The sequence below is a fragment of the Mytilus trossulus genome, chromosome 14 (genome assembly GCF_036588685.1).
Source record: "Mytilus trossulus isolate FHL-02 chromosome 14, PNRI_Mtr1.1.1.hap1, whole genome shotgun sequence".
Taxonomy (NCBI): Eukaryota; Metazoa; Mollusca; class Bivalvia; order Mytilida; family Mytilidae; genus Mytilus; species Mytilus trossulus.
This window is the reverse complement of record NC_086386.1, coordinates 65,821,828-65,843,007: the sequence shown is the minus strand read 5'-3', so window position 1 is coordinate 65,843,007 and position 21,180 is coordinate 65,821,828. Positions and strand designations below refer to the sequence as shown.

General features: G+C 34.0%; 12 non-coding genes across 12 annotated transcripts; 6 read left to right on the top strand and 6 right to left on the bottom strand.

The window, feature by feature from the left end:
* Window positions 1–162: 162 nt before the first annotated feature.
* Window positions 163–235, bottom strand: Trnav-aac (transfer RNA valine (anticodon AAC)). The gene has a single exon. It is a non-coding gene; the product is annotated as a tRNA-Val (tRNA).
* A 406-nt stretch (window positions 236–641) lies between these two features.
* On the top strand, window positions 642–714 carry Trnav-uac (transfer RNA valine (anticodon UAC)). The gene has a single exon. It is a non-coding gene; the product is annotated as a tRNA-Val (tRNA).
* A 1,541-nt stretch (window positions 715–2,255) lies between these two features.
* On the bottom strand, window positions 2,256–2,328 carry Trnav-aac (transfer RNA valine (anticodon AAC)). Its single transcript has one exon. It is a non-coding gene; the product is annotated as a tRNA-Val (tRNA).
* A 406-nt stretch (window positions 2,329–2,734) lies between these two features.
* Trnav-uac (transfer RNA valine (anticodon UAC)) lies at window positions 2,735–2,807 on the top strand. The gene has a single exon. It is a non-coding gene; the product is annotated as a tRNA-Val (tRNA).
* Window positions 2,808–4,349: 1,542 nt separating this feature from the next.
* Trnav-aac (transfer RNA valine (anticodon AAC)) lies at window positions 4,350–4,422 on the bottom strand. The gene has a single exon. It is a non-coding gene; the product is annotated as a tRNA-Val (tRNA).
* A 406-nt stretch (window positions 4,423–4,828) lies between these two features.
* Trnav-uac (transfer RNA valine (anticodon UAC)) lies at window positions 4,829–4,901 on the top strand. The gene has a single exon. It is a non-coding gene; the product is annotated as a tRNA-Val (tRNA).
* Window positions 4,902–6,443: 1,542 nt separating this feature from the next.
* On the bottom strand, window positions 6,444–6,516 carry Trnav-aac (transfer RNA valine (anticodon AAC)). Its single transcript has one exon. It is a non-coding gene; the product is annotated as a tRNA-Val (tRNA).
* A 406-nt stretch (window positions 6,517–6,922) lies between these two features.
* Window positions 6,923–6,995, top strand: Trnav-uac (transfer RNA valine (anticodon UAC)). The gene has a single exon. It is a non-coding gene; the product is annotated as a tRNA-Val (tRNA).
* Window positions 6,996–8,418: 1,423 nt separating this feature from the next.
* Window positions 8,419–8,491, bottom strand: Trnav-aac (transfer RNA valine (anticodon AAC)). The gene has a single exon. It is a non-coding gene; the product is annotated as a tRNA-Val (tRNA).
* Window positions 8,492–8,897: 406 nt separating this feature from the next.
* On the top strand, window positions 8,898–8,970 carry Trnav-uac (transfer RNA valine (anticodon UAC)). The gene has a single exon. It is a non-coding gene; the product is annotated as a tRNA-Val (tRNA).
* Window positions 8,971–10,453: 1,483 nt separating this feature from the next.
* Trnav-aac (transfer RNA valine (anticodon AAC)) lies at window positions 10,454–10,526 on the bottom strand. Its single transcript has one exon. It is a non-coding gene; the product is annotated as a tRNA-Val (tRNA).
* A 406-nt stretch (window positions 10,527–10,932) lies between these two features.
* Trnav-uac (transfer RNA valine (anticodon UAC)) lies at window positions 10,933–11,005 on the top strand. Its single transcript has one exon. It is a non-coding gene; the product is annotated as a tRNA-Val (tRNA).
* The last annotated feature ends 10,175 nt before the right edge of the window (window positions 11,006–21,180 follow it).

Genomic DNA, 21,180 nt, shown 5'->3' with positions numbered 1-21,180 from the left:
AAGAAAAAAAAAACAAAAAAAACTTACACCTTTAACATAAAAAAAAAAAAAGAAGAAAATTCCTCGATTAAAGACTCTCTCTATTGTATAAGTTGACGCGTCAGTGCCGGGGCAATGTAAGAAAAAAAAACAAAAAAAACTTGTCCAAGCCGAAAAAAAGTATGTTTCCGCTGAGGATTGAACTCAGGACCTTCCGCGTGTTAAGCGGATGTGATAACCACTACACCACGGAAACCATTAATGAATTGTGTCTTATATATTTATTTATTAGTCAGCTGTCCGACTTATCATTGGCGTATTGGTGGTTTTTTAATACTCATTTGCATTACTGTGATTTTTTATTAAGAACATTGTATTAAACATTTGAAAAGTCCTTCGTGCAAACTTATAGGAAGCACTTATAAAACCTAAAAGAAGTACGTGATACATTCTGAAATATGGAAGAGTGCAGTTGAAAACTTTTCTTTTTATCTTGCTCTCCCCATGTGTGTCAGTGGTTTCATTTTAACCTGTGTGTGCTATAGCAATCTAAGCTGAGAGGCACAAGTTAGACTCTGATGATATGCCTATTTGTTTAGCGATTTTCACATGATATATAAACTGAAGTATAAGTTCGAAAATATTTGATAAGTACATTGTCCGGTTCTGTGGTGTAGTGGTTATCACGTCTGCTTTACACGCAGAAGGTCGCGAGTTCGAACCTCGCCAGAACCTGGTTTGTTTTTGCAAATGGGCACCCCATAACTTTTAATAATGAAAGAAATTGTTCGTGTAACTGCAATTGTTTGAAACCGAAAATTTGGCTAGATATAATTCAGAAATATTTGTAAGCACACAAGGTCATGTAACAATCTATTGAAAAACCTATCATCTCCTAAACAGTATGTATACTGAGGCAAATGTAAAGTCTATATAGCTTTTAGAAGATGACTGAATGGTTCAGAAACTGACATTTGGTACGACGTAACATTATCTAACGTGTTATATATCATACTGAATGGCGGTTAAATTGTGTCAGTTGAAGAAAGAAGAAAAAAACGAGAAAAAAAAAACCAACCACAGCAATTGCTTTTAACGTGTTACAATTTATAGTAGCTGTATTGAGAACTTTTACAGTTTTAATGAAAATCCGAATAGTAAATCCTACCGTTTTCTCAAATTGTTAAACTTCGGATTCGAATTAAAAGAGGATAACTATACATGCAATTGTGCCGATAATATAGCTAACTTAAACAAGTTGACAAATGATAGGCGTACATTTACTAAAAAGCAAAACAAATAGGGGCCTATTCAAGTGCACCTTTCATGATGCACTCGCCTTAAATGCAATGAAACAATAAAAGTCATTGCTGCCTGAGAATGATTGTTGGTTCCGTATGATACATGTAGCAAAATGACATATCTATTTTATGCAATTTCCTCTCGATTTTGAAATTATTACAATTTGAGATTTCGTAGTAAACCGTCTAGGAAATGAAGTGTTGTTAATCCTGCTTTCTTTTTCTTCTTCTTTTTTTTTTAAGTTAAAAAGAGCTATTTAGGTGTTATACCACCATTGATTTTCCCCTATTAGTCTTTGTTAAATTTGCACTTTTCAAAAAATTGTGTAGAATTTATCTTTGTTTCAAATAAAGAAATACTTGGCATGAGTAAAGTTTTATCCTGTCCAGTTCTATAGAAAAAGTTTCACATAACATTTCATTGCATATAAGAAAATAACCATCATTGGAAGTTAACCAATCAAATTTCTCCCCTTATGCTATCTGTGTACAAGGTTTAGTCACCATGCAACCTCAAGATTACAAAATTTTCTATAGAAATCGCAAATAAAAAATAATGGTATTTTGAAATACCCAAGACATTTGTTTATGACTCAGAAATAGTTTTACTGCAATAAAATGTAGGATTAATTACCTACAACGGTCAAATTCAAGGGAATATTTTTTTAGACCTACTTTCGTATGCAACCGGATGTGACGTACCATGATTTGGTGGTGTTACACCTTTAACATAAAAAAAAAAAAAAGAAGAAAATTCCTCGATTAAAGACTCTCTCTATTGTATAAGTTGACGCGTCAGTGCCGGGGCAATGTAAGAAAAAAAAAACAAAAAAAACTTACACCTTTAACATAAAAAAAAAAAAAGAAGAAAATTCCTCGATTAAAGACTCTCTCTATTGTATAAGTTGACGCGTCAGTGCCGGGGCAATGTAAGAAAAAAAAACAAAAAAAACTTGTCCAAGCCGAAAAAAAGTATGTTTCCGCTGAGGATTGAACTCAGGACCTTCCGCGTGTTAAGCGGATGTGATAACCACTACACCACGGAAACCATTAATGAATTGTGTCTTATATATTTATTTATTAGTCAGCTGTCCGACTTATCATTGGCGTATTGGTGGTTTTTTAATACTCATTTGCATTACTGTGATTTTTTATTAAGAACATTGTATTAAACATTTGAAAAGTCCTTCGTGCAAACTTATAGGAAGCACTTATAAAACCTAAAAGAAGTACGTGATACATTCTGAAATATGGAAGAGTGCAGTTGAAAACTTTTCTTTTTATCTTGCTCTCCCCATGTGTGTCAGTGGTTTCATTTTAACCTGTGTGTGCTATAGCAATCTAAGCTGAGAGGCACAAGTTAGACTCTGATGATATGCCTATTTGTTTAGCGATTTTCACATGATATATAAACTGAAGTATAAGTTCGAAAATATTTGATAAGTACATTGTCCGGTTCTGTGGTGTAGTGGTTATCACGTCTGCTTTACACGCAGAAGGTCGCGAGTTCGAACCTCGCCAGAACCTGGTTTGTTTTTGCAAATGGGCACCCCATAACTTTTAATAATGAAAGAAATTGTTCGTGTAACTGCAATTGTTTGAAACCGAAAATTTGGCTAGATATAATTCAGAAATATTTGTAAGCACACAAGGTCATGTAACAATCTATTGAAAAACCTATCATCTCCTAAACAGTATGTATACTGAGGCAAATGTAAAGTCTATATAGCTTTTAGAAGATGACTGAATGGTTCAGAAACTGACATTTGGTACGACGTAACATTATCTAACGTGTTATATATCATACTGAATGGCGGTTAAATTGTGTCAGTTGAAGAAAGAAGAAAAAAACGAGAAAAAAAAAACCAACCACAGCAATTGCTTTTAACGTGTTACAATTTATAGTAGCTGTATTGAGAACTTTTACAGTTTTAATGAAAATCCGAATAGTAAATCCTACCGTTTTCTCAAATTGTTAAACTTCGGATTCGAATTAAAAGAGGATAACTATACATGCAATTGTGCCGATAATATAGCTAACTTAAACAAGTTGACAAATGATAGGCGTACATTTACTAAAAAGCAAAACAAATAGGGGCCTATTCAAGTGCACCTTTCATGATGCACTCGCCTTAAATGCAATGAAACAATAAAAGTCATTGCTGCCTGAGAATGATTGTTGGTTCCGTATGATACATGTAGCAAAATGACATATCTATTTTATGCAATTTCCTCTCGATTTTGAAATTATTACAATTTGAGATTTCGTAGTAAACCGTCTAGGAAATGAAGTGTTGTTAATCCTGCTTTCTTTTTCTTCTTCTTTTTTTTTTAAGTTAAAAAGAGCTATTTAGGTGTTATACCACCATTGATTTTCCCCTATTAGTCTTTGTTAAATTTGCACTTTTCAAAAAATTGTGTAGAATTTATCTTTGTTTCAAATAAAGAAATACTTGGCATGAGTAAAGTTTTATCCTGTCCAGTTCTATAGAAAAAGTTTCACATAACATTTCATTGCATATAAGAAAATAACCATCATTGGAAGTTAACCAATCAAATTTCTCCCCTTATGCTATCTGTGTACAAGGTTTAGTCACCATGCAACCTCAAGATTACAAAATTTTCTATAGAAATCGCAAATAAAAAATAATGGTATTTTGAAATACCCAAGACATTTGTTTATGACTCAGAAATAGTTTTACTGCAATAAAATGTAGGATTAATTACCTACAACGGTCAAATTCAAGGGAATATTTTTTTAGACCTACTTTCGTATGCAACCGGATGTGACGTACCATGATTTGGTGGTGTTACACCTTTAACATAAAAAAAAAAAAAAAGAAGAAAATTCCTCGATTAAAGACTCTCTCTATTGTATAAGTTGACGCGTCAGTGCCGGGGCAATGTAAGAAAAAAAAAAAAAAAAAACTTACACCTTTAACATAAAAAAAAAAAAGAAGAAAATTCCTCGATTAAAGACTCTCTCTATTGTATAAGTTGACGCGTCAGTGCCGGGGCAATGTAAGAAAAAAAAAAACAAAAAAAACTTGTCCAAGCCGAAAAAAAGTATGTTTCCGCTGAGGATTGAACTCAGGACCTTCCGCGTGTTAAGCAGATGTGATAACCACTACACCACGGAAACCATTAATGAATTGTGTCTTATATATTTATTTATTAGTCAGCTGTCCGACTGATCATTGGCGTATTGGTGGTTTTTTAATACTCATTTGCATTACTGTGATTTTTTATTAAGAACATTGTATTAAACATTTGAAAAGTCCTTCGTGCAAACTTATAGGAAGCACTTATAAAACCTAAAAGAAGTACGTGATACATTCTGAAATATGGAAGAGTGCAGTTGAAAACTTTTCTTTTTATCTTGCTCTCCCCATGTGTGTCAGTGGTTTCATTTTAACCTGTGTGTGCTATAGCAATCTAAGCTGAGAGGCACAAGTTAGACTCTGATGATATGCCTATTTGTTTAGCGATTTTCACATGATATATAAACTGAAGTATAAGTTCGAAAATATTTGATAAGTACATTGTCCGGTTCTGTGGTGTAGTGGTTATCACGTCTGCTTTACACGCAGAAGGTCGCGAGTTCGAACCTCGCCAGAACCTGGTTTGTTTTTGCAAATGGGCACCCCATAACTTTTAATAATGAAAGAAATTGTTCGTGTAACTGCAATTGTTTGAAACCGAAAATTTGGCTAGATATAATTCAGAAATATTTGTTAGCACACAAGGTCATGTAACAATCTATTGAAAAACCTATCATCTCCTAAACAGTATGTATACTGAGGCAAATGTAAAGTCTATATAGCTTTTAGAAGATGACTGAATGGTTCAGAAACTGACATTTGGTACGACGTAACATTATCTAACGTGTTATATATCATACTGAATGGCGGTTAAATTGTGTCAGTTGAAGAAAGAAGAAAAAAACGAGAAAAAAAAAACCAACCACAGCAATTGCTTTTAACGTGTTACAATTTATAGTAGCTGTATTGAGAACTTTTACAGTTTTAATGAAAATCCGAATAGTAAATCCTACCGTTTTCTCAAATTGTTAAACTTCGGATTCGAATTAAAAGAGAACTATACATGCAATTGTGCCGATAATATAGCTAACTTAAACAAGTTGACAAATGATAGGCGTACATTTACTAAAAAGCAAAACAAATAGGGGCCTATTCAAGTGCACCTTTCATGATGCACTCGCCTTAAATGCAATGAAACAATAAAAGTCATTGCTGCCTGAGAATGATTGTTGGTTCCGTATGATACATGTAGCAAAATGACATATCTATTTTATGCAATTTCCTCTCGATTTTGAAATTATTACAATTTGAGATTTCGTAGTAAACCGTCTAGGAAATGAAGTGTTGTTAATCCTGCTTTCTTTTTCTTCTTCTTTTTTTTTTAAGTTAAAAAGAGCTATTTAGGTGTAATACCACCATTGATTTTCCCCTATTAGTCTTTGTTAAATTTGCACTTTTCAAAAAATTGTGTAGAATTTATCTTTGTTTCAAATAAAGAAATACTTGGCATGAGTAAAGTTTTATCCTGTCCAGTTCTATAGAAAAAGTTTCACATAACATTTCATTGCATATAAGAAAATAACCATCATTGGAAGTTAACCAATCAAATTTCTCCCCTTATGCTATCTGTGTACAAGGTTTAGTCACCATGCAACCTCAAGATTACAAAATTTTCTATAGAAATCGCAAATAAAAAAATAATGGTATTTTGAAATACCCAAGACATTTGTTTATGACTCAGAAATAGTTTTACTGCAATAAAATGTAGGATTAATTACCTACAACGGTCAAATTCAAGGGAATATTTTTTTAGACCTACTTTCGTATGCAACCGGATGTGACGTACCATGATTTGGTGGTGTTACACCTTTAACATAAAAAAAAAAAAAAGAAGAAAATTCCTCGATTAAAGACTCTCTCTATTGTATAAGTTGACGCGTCAGTGCCGGGGCAATGTAAGAAAAAAAAAAACAAAAAAAACTTACACCTTTAACATAAAAAAAAAAAAAAGAAGAAAATTCCTCGATTAAAGACTCTCTCTATTGTATAAGTTGACGCGTCAGTGCCGGGGCAATGTAAGAAAAAAAAAACAAAAAAAACTTGTCCAAGCCGAAAAAAAGTATGTTTCCGCTGATGATTGAACTCAGGACCTTCCGCGTGTTAAGCGGATGTGATAACCACTACACCACGGAAACCATTAATGAATTGTGTCTTATATATTTATTTATTAGTCAGCTGTCCGACTGATCATTGGCGTATTGGTGGTTTTTTAATACTCATTTGCATTACTGTGATTTTTTATTAAGAACATTGTATTAAACATTTGAAAAGTCCTTCGTGCAAACTTATAGGAAGCACTTATAAAACCTAAAAGAAGTACGTGATACATTCTGAAATATGGAAGAGTGCAGTTGAAAACTTTTCTTTTTATCTTGCTCTCCCCATGTGTGTCAGTGGTTTCATTTTAACCTGTGTGTGCTATAGCAATCTAAGCTGAGAGGCACAAGTTAGACTCTGATGATATGCCTATTTGTTTAGCGATTTTCACATGATATATAAACTGAAGTATAAGTTCGAAAATATTTGATAAGTACATTGTCCGGTTCTGTGGTGTAGTGGTTATCACGTCTGCTTTACACGCAGAAGGTCGCGAGTTCGAACCTCGCCAGAACCTGGTTTGTTTTTGCAAATGGGCACCCCATAACTTTTAATAATGAAAGAAATTGTTCGTGTAACTGCAATTGTTTGAAACCGAAAATTTGGCTAGATATAATTCAGAAATATTTGTTAGCACACAAGGTCATGTAACAATCTATTGAAAAACCTATCATCTCCTAAACAGTATGTATACTGAGGCAAATGTAAAGTCTATATAGCTTTTAGAAGATGACTGAATGGTTCAGAAACTGACATTTGGTACGACGTAACATTATCTAACGTGTTATATATCATACTGAATGGCGGTTAAATTGTGTCAGTTGAAGAAAGAAGAAAAAAACGAGAAAAAAAAACCAACCACAGCAATTGCTTTTAACGTGTTACAATTTATAGTAGCTGTATTGAGAACTTTTACAGTTTTAATGAAAATCCGAATAGTAAATCCTACCGTTTTCTCAAATTGTTAAACTTCGGATTCGAATTAAAAGAGGATAACTATACATGCAATTGTGCCGATAATATAGCTAACTTAAACAAGTTGACAAATGATAGGCGTACATTTACTAAAAAGCAAAACAAATAGGGGCCTATTCAAGTGCACCTTTCATGATGCACTCGCCTTAAATGCAATGAAACAATAAAAGTCATTGCTGCCTGAGAATGATTGTTGGTTCCGTATGATACATGTAGCAAAATGACATATCTATTTTATGCAATTTCCTCTCGATTTTGAAATTATTACAATTTGAGATTTCGTAGTAAACCGTCTAGGAAATGAAGTGTTGTTAATCCTGCTTTCTTTTTCTTCTTCTTTTTTTTTTAAGTTAAAAAGAGCTATTTAGGTGTAATACCACCATTGATTTTCCCCTATTAGTCTTTGTTAAATTTGCACTTTTCAAAAAATTGTGTAGAATTTATCTTTGTTTCAAATAAAGAAATACTTGGCATGAGTAAAGTTTTATCCTGTCCAGTTCTATAGAAAAAGTTTCACATAACATTTCATTGCATATAAGAAAATAACCATCATTGGAAGTTAACCAATCAAATTTCTCCCCTTATGCTATCTGTGTACAAGGTTTAGTCACCATGCAACCTCAAGATTACAAAATTTTCTATAGAAATCGCAAATAAAAAATAATGGTATTTTGAAATACCCAAGACATTTGTTTATGACTCAGAAATAGTTTTACTGCAATAAAATGTAGGATTAATTACCTACAACGGTCAAATTCAAGGGAATATTTTTTTAGACCTACTTTCGTATGCAACCGGATGTGACGTACCATGATTTGGTGGTGTTACACCTTTAACATAAAAAAAAAAAAAAAGAAGAAAATTCCTCGATTAAAGACTCTCTCTATTGTATAAGTTGACGCGTCAGTGCCGGGGCAATGTAAGAAAAAAAAACAAAAAAAACTTGTCCAAGCCGAAAAAAAGTATGTTTCCGCTGAGGATTGAACTCAGGACTTTCCGCGTGTTAAGCGGATGTGATAACCACTACACCACGGAAACCATTAATGAATTGTGTCTTATTTATTTATTTATTAGTCAGCTGTCCGACTGATCATTGGCGTATTGGTGGTTTTTTAATACTCATTTGCATTACTGTGATTTTTTATTAAGAACATTGTATTAAACATTTGAAAAGTCCTTCGTGCAAACTTATAGGAAGCACTTATAAAACCTAAAAGAAGTACGTGATACATTCTGAAATATGGAAGAGTGCAGTTGAAAACTTTTCTTTTTATCTTGCTCTCCCCATGTGTGTCAGTGGTTTCATTTTAACCTGTGTGTGCTATAGCAATCTAAGCTGAGAGGCACAAGTTAGACTCTGATGATATGCCTATTTGTTTAGCGATTTTCACATGATATATAAACTGAAGTATAAGTTCGAAAATATTTGATAAGTACATTGTCCGGTTCTGTGGTGTAGTGGTTATCACGTCTGCTTTACACGCAGAAGGTCGCGAGTTCGAACCTCGCCAGAACCTGGTTTGTTTTTGCAAATGGGCACCCCCATAACTTTTAATAATGAAAGAAATTGTTCGTGTAACTGCAATTGTTTGAAACCGAAAATTTGGCTAGATATAATTCAGAAATATTTGTTAGCACCCAAGGTCATGTAGCAATCTAATGAAAAACCTATCATCTCCTAAACAGTATGCATACTGAGGCAAATGTAAAGTCTATATAGCTTTTGGGAGATGACAGAATGGTTCAGAAACTGACATTTGGTACGACGTAACATTATCTAACGTGTTATATATCATACTGAATGGCGGTTAAATTGTGTCAGTTGAAGAAAGAAGAAAAAAACGAGAGAAAAAAAACCAACCACAGCAATTGCTTTTAACGTGTTACAATTTATAGTAGCTGTATTGAGAACTTTTACAGTTTTAATGAAAATCCGAATAGTAAATCCTACCGTTTTCTCAAATTGTTAAACTTCGGATTCGAATTAAAAGAGGATAACTATACATGCAATTGTGCCGATAATATAGCTAACTTAAACAAGTTGACAAATGATAGGCGTACATTTACTAAAAAGCAAAACAAATAGGGGCCTATTCAAGTGCACCTTTCATGATGCACTCGCCTTAAATGCAATGAAACAATAAAAGTCATTGCTGCCTGAGAATGATTGTTGGTTCCGTATGATACATGTAGCAAAATGACATATCTATTTTATGCAATTTCCTCTCGATTTTGAAATTATTACAATTTGAGATTTCGTAGTAAACCGTCTAGGAAATGAAGTGTTGTTAATCCTGCTTTCTTTTTCTTCTTCTTTTTTTTTTTTAGTTAAAAAGAGCTATTTAGGTGTAATACCACCATTGATTTTCCCCTATTAGTCTTTGTTAAATTTGCACTTTTCAAAAAATTGTGTAGAATTTATCTTTGTTTCAAATAAAGAAATACTTGGCATGAGTAAAGTTTTATCCTGTCCAGTTCTATAGAAAAAGTTTCACATAACATTTCATTGCATATAAGAAAATAACCATCATTGGAAGTTAACCAATCAAATTTCTCCCCTTATGCTATCTGTGTACAAGGTTTAGTCACCATGCAACCTCAAGATTACAAAATTTTCTATAGAAATCTGTGTACAAGGTTTAGTCACCATGCAACCTCAAGATTACAAAATTTTCTATAGAAATCGCAAATAAAAAATAATGGTATTTTGAAATACCCAAGACATTTGTTTATGACTCAGAAATAGTTTTACTGCAATAAAATGTAGGATTAATTACCTACAACGGTCAAATTCAAGGGAATATTTTTTTAGACCTACTTTCGTATGCAACCGGATGTGACGTACCATGATTTGGTGGTATTACACCTTTAACATAAAAAAAAAAAAAAGAAGAAAATTTCCCGATTAAAGACTCTCTCATTTGTATAAGTTGACGCGTCAGTGCCGGGGCAATGTAAGAAAAAAAAACAAAAAAAACTTGTCCAAGCCGAAAAAAAGTATGTTTCCGCTGAGGATTGAACTCAGGACCTTCCGCGTGTTAAGCGGATGTGATAACCACTACACCACGGAAACCATTAATGAATTGTGTCTTATTTATTTATTTATTAGTCAGCTGTCCGACTGATCATTGGCGTATTGGTGGTTTTTTAATACTCATTTGCATTACTGTGATTTTTTATTAAGAACATTGTATTAAACATTTGAAAAGTCCTTCGTGCAAACTTATAGGAAGCACTTATAAAACCTAAAAGAAGTACGTGATACATTCTGAAATATGGAAGAGTGCAGTTGAAAACTTTTCTTTTTATCTTGCTCTCCCCATGTGTGTCAGTGGTTTCATTTTAACCTGTGTGTGCTATAGCAATCTAAGCTGAGAGGCACAAGTTAGACTCTGATGATATGCCTATTTGTTTAGCGATTTTCACATGATATATAAACTGAAGTATAAGTTCGAAAATATTTGATAAGTACATTGTCCGGTTCTGTGGTGTAGTGGTTATCACGTCTGCTTTACACGCAGAAGGTCGCGAGTTCGAACCTCGCCAGAACCTGGTTTGTTTTTGCAAATGGGCACCCCCATAACTTTTAATAATGAAAGAAATTGTTCGTGTAACTGCAATTGTTTGAAACCGAAAATTTGGCTAGATATAATTCCGAGTCCGACACGTATTTGTAAATTATAGTCCAAACTGTCACAGAGAATAGATAATGAAATGAATAGAGTAAATGAATTTAGACCTTTGTCCAAGATTATGACACATAATCCGTGTAAAACACTTATGCCTAAATTTACGACAAAGTCTAGAATAATTAAATACATGCAAAACCTTAATATATATTAAAACAATTAAATGTTGTCTAAAAAACTAATTTCATTGCACTGTCCAAATTGTCCGGTCATATATTCCCGCGGCTCCTGAAGACACGTCCCGGGTCTTAATATCATATTTAACTGAAATTGTTCCTAAAGTTTCTTCCGTGATTGTAGCGTCCTCTGTAACGATAGTTTTGATTTGGATGATTATCTTCTCTTGTATTTTTACGAATATTGTCCAGTTCGTCTTCTAGTGTTGTGATTCGATTCAACATACGTTCTTTGTCGCGCTGTAATTGATATTGCTGGTCGATGGCTTTACATCTTTGATCGTATATCCGAGAATGAACTGCTTTAAGATCCGTATTGCGTTCCTGTAATTTTTCTATTTCTTTTTTATCATTTGCACCTTGTTTTTGAAATTTTTCTAAATTGCGAATTACACTGTTATGCTCTTGTTTCAGCTCTTTGAATTTCTTTTCGTAATGAACACTTTTGATTTCAAACTTCACTCTCTCTGAATGCACTCGGTCGTGCTTGAGTATAACGCTATCAATGAATTCTCTATCATAATTAAAGGAGGGAAAGAAGTCCATCAGTTCAATAGTGGTAAGTTCCGCACAAGGAAAAATTGACATAGCTTTGTTTTCTTTGAATATCCTCATCCTTTCTGCGTCGCGGCGTAATTTTGATTTCGATTTAACTTTGACAACTTTCACGTCCGGTTGTCTGTGATAACTACACATTCTGGCGTAATGTCCAAAACTTCTGCACTTATAGCAAAATGACGTTTTTGCTATACATTGTCTAAAATGAAATTGATTGTTCACAGTCTTTCCACAAAACTTACATAGGCAGTTGTCCATATGTTGTGTTGAATTTCTGGTCTGAAAGGTAGCTCCATTATCAGACATCTGGTATCTCCAGTTTCGGCCAAAATTTCTGGTTCTCTGCGTATCCATTTTTCTGTTTGCTGGGGGAACAGCTTCACAGGTAGAACAAGGTATCCGAAAGATGCGTTGCCCGTACGTCCTAACACCAGATATAGCCGGGTGAAATGGCTATTCGACTATATGTAAATCAAGAAGGAAGATTCGCTCCTTAAACTTTTATTTCAGCAGTCCGGCAAGACCGAACAACAAACTCCAAACTAAATGTAATGTAACATACAAACAATAACAATATATATAAGCACAAGCGATTAAAGGATTAAGCAGATTAACAGATGACAAATAAGAAATAACAATGGATAAAAAGAGTAATTAGTGTCCGACACGTATTTGTAAATTATAGTCCAAACTGTCACAGAGAATAAATAATGAAATGAATAGAGTAAATGAATTTAGACCTTTGTCCAAGATTATGACACATAATCCGTGTAAAACACTTATGCCTAAATTTACGACAAAGTCTAGAATAATTAAATACATGCAAAACCTTAATATATATTAAAACAATTAAATGTTGTCTAAAAAACTAATTTCATTGCACTGTCCAAATTGTCCGGTCATAAAAGTATTAGGGATTATATAGCGTTTTACGCTTAAAAAGGGGGGAGGTTTTAAAGTAGATAAACATTTAGGAAGTCATTTATCGACATAGAGAGGTCTGCAACTGGACAATGTACTATATTTATGTAAAAAGAGGCTGAAACTCGTTATGCGATGCAATTCAGGTACACTCGTTAGGATAGGTATTATGGTAATGTATGTATTTACATTATTTTTATTGGAAACCATGGGCAAACACGCTTTCGGTTGTGTATATTACTAACATTGAACCTAGATACCAAGGTTGTTCCGTAGCCACGTACTTGTGAGGTACTGACAAGACTATATATAATGGTCTTAGGGATGGTTTTTACGGACTATTATAAGCATGTTGTTGCTTTAAATAATTAGTTAAGTGTACTGGATGAAACATCTTAATGCGAATAACAGATAACTACAATGCTTTATATTTGTTTGCTTTCAGCTGATAATGTCTACAGAAGAACCACTGAATATAATGGCAGAGGATGAAATTTTCGATAATGAAAAATTTATAGAATTCTATTATTCAACGGACATGCGTTGTCCAATCGCAGATTGTGACTTTGGGGGGAGGTTTTTAACAAAGACAAAGTACTCCAGGCATTGGGAGGAGAGGCACATATCATCTGTGCAGAAATATGAATGCCCGATTCAATACTGCCGCAGTGTTCTGAGGAGAAGGTCGGACATGAAGTCTCATATTAAATTTATTCATGGAGAAAAGAATGATACCAGGCTTGAGGAGATCACACTGAAGTCCAGAAAGATAATTGAGCACAGCAGGAACTTCATCAACCCTGGATTCTTCATATTTAAGGGAAGGACGCAAAAGAGTGTAGACTCTTCAAAACCCACCACATCTACCACAGTAACTGCTCCTAACATATCCACTGCTGCAACCACATCTACCACCGTATCAGCTTCAGTAACTTCAAAGGTTTTAGCCACCGCATCTCAAGCCAGTGTGACATCATATGTTGTTCCATCTCCTATGGTCATTTCCAAGGTATTAACATCAGCCTATAACCTAGATGATGATATCCAATTCAATGTTCACATTCCATCCTGTCTGCCAGTCACCTCTCATGGTATTTCTACAACTGCACCTAAACCTTCATCAGCTCCAATTATCTCCACCAAAACCAGAGTGAGTATTGAGGATTATCGGAATAGACCTGCCAGGGAAAGCCACCTACCAATCTTTGAATCTCTAACCGCTTCAATGGACAACTCTTCTCAGATCTGTGGCATGGACGTAAAGGAAGTTTATATTCCTCCTATACCAGAGACCATCGATGATATACAGGAGCATATTCGCACCTTGTGCGATCTGATGGATAAGATAGGCAGACAGAGGGAGGCAGCGAAGGGCAAGCTGGAAACACTTAGGAAGGAAGGACCGTCCCTGCAGAAGGAGAAACAGTTGAGAAGAAAGCTGGAATCAGAAAACAGGGAGCTCAAAAGACAACTGTCGGAAGTTAAATGGAGGGAAAACTTGTTCCCGGCCGAGATGGAATCTTAGTCATTTGATAGTCGTCAATATTCATGCTGCTTTGCTAATTCTAAACTTGTGAAATTCGAACATTAACCATTTATATATCTATTTTTCGTCAAACATTTTGTTACTTCCATCACGATACATTGAATTCTGCATGCTGTTACTCGTCATGCTCGTGCCATGTGTTTATTTTAAAGATGAACTGTTTATTTAAAATGTGACAATAATTACTGTATTTGATTATACTTACCGATTACACCTAGAACGTTGGATAGTGATGAACTGTGTATGCAGAGATCGATATAACATTGAATTTTCTTTTATTGATGAACATTAATTTATTACCAGTTTTAAATTGTTAATTGTTGAGTGCATGTTTTTAAATTATATTTTGTACCTTCTTGGGAACTAATGTGCATTGGCTGTTGCCCATTAGGTCTTAAGAAGGGGGGAGTGTAGCGGTTGACGTTCTTACTATTATATTATACTTCCGGTCGGGACACTTTCTTTGGTCCCGAGCCCGGTCGGGTCTTTTGTGGGTACACTAACAGCTGCGCGTAGTCCCGAGATAGCCCGGATTATATACGTCATACTGACGGCTGCTAGAAAAACCCTTGGGAAAACTATAGATTGATGGTAAGAACGTCGACCACTGTATTTAAAGTGTATGGACACCAATAGATAGAGCTTTAATAAATCATCAGAACTTATAAATTACTTATTATCTGATTATAATATCTCAGAACCAGGGAAACAGGAAACAAGACGGGAAACTATATAGTTACGAACATCACAACGTTCACTCCCGTTACACTAAAAATAAAATAACTATGGCCTTAATTTACAGCTACTATAAATTAATGTTTTCGTACCAATCATCGGTTCTGAAATATGTTGTCATCTCACAAAAATATACAACCGGGCTGAAGTACGTTCACTATTCACTATTCACTTTTCACTATTCAAAATTCATGAATAGTGAACTGTGTTTTTTTGCACTATTCACTATTCAAGTTTATCAGATTGAATAACTAGTATCTACTTGTAGATATAAACACTTATATTTGCGAAAGCAGTTACAGATCTAACATTGTTGGGTTGATGTTTAGACGAGTTGTATAAACATTATATATATATATTAGAAAACAGATGTGGTATGATAACGAATGCCACAGACCATAACAGCTTCAGGTCACAGTACAGCCTTCCAATGGCGGATCCAGAACTTTTCCTAAAAGGGGGAGGGGGGCTTCTGACTGACCTAAGGGGGCCCGGCCCGCTCCAGTCATGCTTCATTGCTTCCCTATATAATCAACCAAATTTTTCCCAGGAAAGCGAGTGCAAAAATATCAATGATTTTTTACCTATATAAATATTTCAAACAACCAACAGTTTCATATTATTAATCTATATAACAAATGAGTAATCTTTTTATGAGTAATCATCAAAGAATTGAATTAGTAACAGGCGATAAGAAATATATGTTATTTTGCAAACGATAATGTACATAGGTTTGAGGTCAAAAACGAAAGTTTTGTAAGTAGAAACCTCTGTTGCAACAATACATCGAAATATCCTCGCTGTCATCGCGATGTAAATAATATCAGTTGCAAATGGCTTAACTCATGAAATGCATACACACAGAAATCCATATAACAAAAACGTAGAGGGAACGTTGCCGGGTACTTGTACATCCTAACAACAAAAAACACTTAGTGCAGACCTGAGAGTTCTCTCAATAACTAACAGCTATTACATAGCAAATTCTTGCTAATAATGCATCTATAAAGACTATATTAGCAATCAGTGCACATTCAACATGGATTAAGTGTCCATAAGATCATAAAAAACATTACATTGTGCAATGCAAAGATACAGGAATCGACAGATTGTAGATCAATGTCAATGGTATTTAATTTGCTGATAAAAACAAAATTAATACGAATATCAACAATAGTTCAAAGAATTAATGACAGCGTTGAATTGGTTACCTTTTCGAATATGTTTTTTCAAAGGGTCGATTAGTTGGTATCTAAGGAAAAATACTTCAACAAGAACGTTACGATCGAGTTTTGAACCCTTGAATCCCCTAATTACGGGTATATCTTATATATCCTTAGAAAGCTAATAGAATGAGAAACAAAAGCTATATAGTGAATATGTGGCACAGATGCGATTTAAGGGATAATGGAGGGTCCGAGTACCAAAAACGGCCGAATCTGAGGAAAAAATACTTAAACAAGAACGTTACGATCGAGTTTTGAACCCTTGAATCCCCTAATTACGGGTATATCCTATATATCCTAAGAAAGCTAATAGAACGAGGAACAAAACTTTTATAGTGAATATGTGGCACAGATGCGATTCAAAGGGTACTAGGGCGCCCGAATATATAAAATGCCGAAATTAGGAAAAAATGCTTCCCAAAGCCCTTTGCGATCAAGTTTTGAACCCTTGAATCCCCTAATTATATACTATATAACACAAGAAAGCTAAAAAAATAAGGAACAAAAGCTATTTAGTTAATATGTGGCACAGATGCGGTTTAAGGGGTTACTGGGGCGCCCGAATATAAAAATAGCCGAACTTACGAAAAAATGCTTTCCAAAGCCCTTTATGATCAAGTTTTGAATCCTTGAATCCCCTAATTACAGGTATATCCTATATACCACAAGAAAGCTAATAAAATAAGGAACAAAAGCTATACAGTTAATATGTGGCACAGATGCGATTTAAGGGGTACTGGGGCGCCCGAATATAAAAGTAGCCGAAATTAGGAAAAAATGCTTCCCCAAGCCCTTTACGATCAAGATTTGAACCCTTGAATCCTCTAATTACAGGTATATCCTATATACCACAAGAAAGCTAATAAAATAAGGAACAAAAGCTATATAGTGAATATGTGCCATAGATGCGATTGCAGGGGTACTAGGGCGCCCGAATATAAAAATAGCCGATATTAGGAAAAAATGCTTTCCAAAGCCCTTTACGATCAAGTTTTGAATCCTTGAATCCCCTAATTACAGGTATATCCTATATACCACAAGAAAGCTAATAAAATAAGGAACAAAAGCTATACAGTTAATATGTGACACAGATGCGATTTCAGGGGTTCTGGGGCGCCCGAATATAAAAATAGCTGAAATTAGGAAAAAAGCTTCCCCAAACCCTTTACGATCAAGTTTTGAACCCTTGAATCCCCTAATAACAGGTATATTCTACATACCACAAGAAAGCGAATAAAATAAGGAACAAAAGTTTTTTAGTGAATATGTGGCACAGATGCGATTTAAGGGGTGACTGGGACGCCCGAATATAAAAATAGCTGAAATTAGGAAAAAAGCTTCCCCAAGCCCTTTATGATCAAGTTTTGAACACTTGAATCCCCTAATTACAGGTATATCCTATATACTGTACAAGCTAATAAAATCAGCAACAAAAGATGTATAGTGAATATGTGGCACAGATGCGATTTCAGGGGTTCTGGGGCGCCCGAATATAAAAATAGCTGAAATTGGGAAAAAAGCTTCCCCAAGCCCTTTACGATCAAGTTTTGAACCCTTGAATCCCCTAATTACAGGTATATCCTGTATGCCAAAAGAAAGCTTATAAAATACGCAACAAAAGCTGCATAGTGAATATGTGGCACAGATGCGATTTAAGGGGTTCTCTGGAGCGCCCGAATATAAAAATAGCTGAAATTAGGAAAAAAGCTTCCCCAAGCCCTTTATGATCAAGTTTTGAACCCTTGAATCCCCTATTTACAGGTATATCTTATATACCACAAGAAAGCTTATAAAATAAAAAACAAAATGTCTATAGTGAATATGTGGCACAGATGCGATTTCAGGGGTACTGGGGCTTCCGAATATAAAAATAGCCGAAATGAGGAAAAAAGCTTACCCAAGTCCTTTACGATCAAGTTTTGAACCCTCGAATCCCCTAATTACAGGTATATCCTATATACCATAAGAAAGCTAATAAAATAAGAAACAAAAGCTATATAGTTAATATGTGGCACAGATGCGATTTGAGGGATAATTGAGGGCCCGAATATAAAAATAGCCGAAATTAGGAAAAAATGCTTCAAAAAGCCCTTTACGATCAAGTTTTGAACCCTTGAATCCCATAATAACAGGTATATCCTATATACCACAAGAAAGCCAATAGAATAAGCAACAAAAGCTTTAGTGAATATGTGGCACAGATGCGATTTAAGGGTTACTGGGGCGCCCGACTATAAAAATAGCCGAAATTAGGAAAAAATGCTTCAAAAAGCCCTTTACGATCAAGTTTTGAACCCTTTTGCATCGGATTTACACAATTATTGTAAACCAGTTGTTGGCATGATACCGGTGAGTTTTTCTATTTTATTGTCCAGCCTGCTACTTTTGGTGACTACTTAAATGAATATAAGATTTTTTTAAATTTGATAATGGTAATATCTTTTGTATGTATAATATGATATCTATATTTAGTATATGCGTACCTTGCAAGATCCTCGTAGCCACTAGACAGTTTTCATTGACCTCGACGTGATTTCATGGATCAGTGAACAAGGTCAAGTTTTGATGGTTAATATCAGAAACTTTACGCAAAAGTTCTACTATTGGTGTGTGGAAAGTAAAACTAAGAAAATACTGAACTCCAAGGATATTCTAAACCGAAAGTCCCTAATAAATAACAGAATCAAAAGACAAAACACATCAACGAATGGACAACAACTGTAATATTCCTGCTTGGTACAGAATTATTGTAAGGTGAACATGTCTGCCTGGCAGTTGTCGTCTGACCTTGACCTCATTTTCATAGTTCACTTGTCACAGTCAAAGTTTTTATTGTTACGTTTGTTTCTTATATAATATAACCGATAGGTCATCTATATATTAAGGCATATGTATAAGGTGTATATGTTTGTCTCAAAGGGTTCATTTGACCATAATGTGATTTCCATAGTTCATTGTTCAATTTCCAGTTTTCTTGGTTAATATAAAAAAGAAAGACCAAAATTACACAGACATTAGCAACTATATGTCACTGTACGACCCTTCAACAATGAACGAAGCCCATATCGCATAGTAAGCTATAAAGGCCCCGATAAGACAATGTAAAACCATTCAAATGAAAATACTAACGACCTTATTTATATAAAAAAAATATGAACGAAAAACAAATATGTAACACATAAACAACAGTTTACTTGTTTAAAAGCTTTATAAAATTGAGGACTATCAACAAAAAAACACTGATTAGGAAAGAAATCGAGACATTTCAGCGGGTGCACTCTTGTCTTTTGTTGTAATGATACTGAGCACCTTCACGGAGGGATTGTCATTGATTTTGATATGATCATGAAAACATAATTTCAAATAAGAACCGGAGCTTGCATAACTGCAGCTGTGTTAATTTCTATAAAACTTATTTGTACTGTGCATAATGTGTGTTTGTTCATTATACACTGGCACAAGGAGAGGGAGATTTCACAAATCATTAATAACCCCGCAAATTACTTTGGCGAAAACAACATAAAAAAAAATTGTTAAGCTATACAGAATTTAATTTTTCAATAATTATAGAATATTTCTGTTTGCATCATAAATTTTATTCATTACACCATTAATAATTGTAACTTTATGAGACGGTACAAAAATCAACCGTAAAAATCGATTTTTTTAAATGTTTATACCAATGAAAAAGCTCAAAATTTTGAAACATCTTTTTTTTTTTTAAATCCTCGTTTACCTATATTTTTATTATTGCCTTCAAATAAACTAAGAAATAATGTAAAAATTTTGCGATTTCTGTAGTTCAGTTCTTTTTTTATTTCGATATCACCTATATTTCTTCTATTTGTTAAACAGAACAAAAGTGCTTTAAAAAATACATGCTACTTTCAAACGTAGATCGTGACTTGAAATGAACGGTGACCACAATTTTTATTTTTATTGTATTAAGTATATGATAAAGTTCAATTATTACAAAAATAGCGAAATCCTATATTTAAAAAAAAATCGCTTTGATTTACGGTGGTAACATATGCACAATCACTGTATGAACCCCTGTTTTGAAATAAAATCTTTACATTATCTTATTGACAATTTTGAACACAATATCTGTATTGAAGCAACTTTAACGACATTACTATTGTAGCGTCTGGATTCAAATCAGTTATTGCACTATGATTACAATAACAAAATATTAATATGACAAACGAAATAAACATTCAGAAATGCAAGAAGAAAAAAAATCAAAAAAATCGGGAAAATGTTTCTCATAAATTGAAGGTAAAAAGTGTTTCTCATACAATTGATTCAAATTACATATTTGTAGTTTAGAAAATTTAAGAACTTATGAAAGTCATATCAGCATAAATGAGAAAACGAAGGACGTAAATAAATACAAAAAAGTTGATAATCACATAATTATAGTTATTTGAATTGTCCTGCAATAATATCAATTTCAAGATGTACAAAAGAACTGAAAATATCTGATTATAACATGCATGACTTCAACACATCTCTGTAAAGGAAATACATTTCAACTGAATTTACTGTTGAATCATAGAAAAATATGCACACCACAATGCTGCGATTGTCACTTATTCATCATTCCTAATGAACACACGATTTCTTTTCTGGCCATGTCACCATTTACCTAAAATGAATAAAAAGTATAATAGTTCAGTCAATAGAATAAGAAAAAATACACCACAAATTACGTTACGATCGAGTTTTGACCCCTCGTATCCCCTAATTACAGGTATATCCTATATATCCTAAGAAAGGTAATAGAAGGGGGAACAAACCCTATATAGTTAATATGTGGCACAGATGCGATTTAAGGGGTTACAAGTGACCGAAAACGGCCGAACCTAAGAAAAAA